We start from the raw sequence: 2,152 nt of genomic DNA on the forward strand, positions 1-2,152 counted from the left end.
CGTTGGGCACAATATTTAGTTACGTGCGGGCACCAAGCCGAGCCTAGGTTATATACGGCGTCACAACATTTATGCAGTATTCACTGTGACGCTGCACTTTTCGCTATAGGGAGAACATGTTTAACTATTGAACAATCCTCGTTAGCCGATTGGCGTGTTCAATTACCCGATTCAAGAAAAATAGTTAAAAATAACTTTGCCTCTAGGCTAGAGCAGAACTAGAAAAAGAGAATTATATTTATTTATAGGGCATCATCAGGCTTGCGGTCATTGCGGGGTTGACCCAGGTGGATCTTACTTTCCCCAACTGTATACGTTTTACCTCAGCCCTAAACGATATTATCTCTGGTTAGTCACTTACTCCAATCGGTCCATTAGGCTATAGCCATCATACCACTGCCAAAACCCTTATTATTAAGTATTTGGTAAACAGGAAGCAGGCACATTTTTTTTTTACCCAAGAGAAAACAAAAAAAGCCAAGGACCACCAAAACACATTTAATTATTTTATTTCAAAAGACACGTAAAGAGACTGGACTGTAGCGGCCTTCTGACAGCAAGGCAAAATAAATGTCATGGGGGGGGGGTTGATAAACGTGGCCAGAATGATTGAAGTCCTTCTTTCCTGGCTCCGATATTAAGTGGCAGACTCCATCAACATGAAAAAAAAAAAAAAAAAAACCCACAAAAAAAAAAAAGACCCCATTCAGCATTATGGCCCAAACCAGACGTGTCTGCACTCTCGAACACATCACAAATCACTTGCCAAGTTCCTTACAGCACATACGAAGCAGCTGATTAACGATATCACGAAACCTCAGAAAACATAAATGATATACCTACAATTAGATCCCTGCCCGACTCTTTGAAGTAAACACTGTCTGCTGAATTACAGGTCTCACATAATAAAGGCAATTTCCCTCCCTTCTTATACTGAACTCCTTCGAGCACAGACACATTCTTTGGCCTATTTTTTTTTAACTTTTTTATTATTATTATTATTTCTTAAAATTACTGCCAGAGGGGGGGGGGGGGGGCAAACAACTAGGCTACTGCATTACACAGGTTACACATTCTGCCAACGCATTTAACCAACACAGTTTGGGCTAGGTTAAAACTGCACACACACACACACACACACACACACACACACACACACACACACACACACACACACACACACACTCACGCCTCAATGTTTTTCAAGAAAAAAATATATATATGTATTTGCAAACAACACTAACGGTAAACGGCCCAAGATGTTAAGCCTGTGGCGTGTCCACTTGTAACTGAGGAATAACCAGTTGACATAACCACTGTCATCGTTCAGCCCAGTAGCTTTTTACGGCCACAGATAATAATTGGCCCCGCAGTCAGTCGCTCACACCAAACCATCAAACAGAAAATATATATCTTATTAAAAACACAACTGCAGCACATCAAATTAAAAAAGAAAAGAAAAAAATGTACCACTTAAATAACAATAATTTTGTTAGATGGATTTCTGAATAAAATAATGCAAGCCAAAATGATTGTTTAAAAGTTATGTCACATCTTTGGAATCTCACTATTCTCCCCTTCCTTGAGAGAGAGATAGATAGAGATATAGATAAATAGAGAGAGAGAGTGAGATGAGAGAGAGAGAGAGAGAGAGAGAGAGAGAGAGAGAGAGAGAGAGAGAGGGAGAGAGTGAAGGGGGGGAAGGCAAAGGGAGGAGAGAGACAAAGCTAAGCAGAAATGCAACGACACTAAAAAAAAAAGAAAGAAATAAATAAAAAAGCAGAACAAAATAAAATAAAAGGAAAACAACAACAACAGAAAAACAAACACCACCACCAGTTACTTCAAGGTCCTCTCCACATTGGTCCAAACCATTCATTACATGTTAGGGGGAGCACAGTTTCCGGAATGAACCACCGCAAGCCATCACAAAGGGTGGGAAGGAAGGGCTATGGGTATGCATGGGTGTGTGGGAAAAGCTATAGGAAGGACCCAAAATCAAAAATTTCCATCGTTGCTTTTCATTAAGTCCATCCATCTCTTCACTACTCTCGTCTTTTCGTTTCTTTTATTGTCGTGTTGCATAGCGACGCTGCGGGTGCCATGACAGCAGCCATGGTGTGGACCGTCAGCAGAAATGGTCACAATGGGG

At 40.7% G+C, this 2,152-nt stretch overlaps 1 protein-coding gene across 1 annotated transcript in view; it reads right to left on the reverse strand.

Moving 5' to 3' along the window:
- Positions 1-2,056: 2,056 nt before the first annotated feature.
- The window catches only part of LOC105903165 (protein GPR108), a 12,197-nt gene continuing 12,101 nt past the window's right edge, over positions 2,057-2,152 (reverse strand). The window contains exon 18 of the mRNA XM_031562340.2: positions 2,057-2,152. This exon is cut by the window's right edge and continues 178 nt beyond it. The gene's annotated coding sequence lies outside the window, so the exon portion shown is untranslated.

The sequence above is a fragment of the Clupea harengus genome, chromosome 24 (assembly GCF_900700415.2).
Source record: "Clupea harengus chromosome 24, Ch_v2.0.2, whole genome shotgun sequence".
Taxonomy (NCBI): Eukaryota; Metazoa; Chordata; class Actinopteri; order Clupeiformes; family Clupeidae; genus Clupea; species Clupea harengus.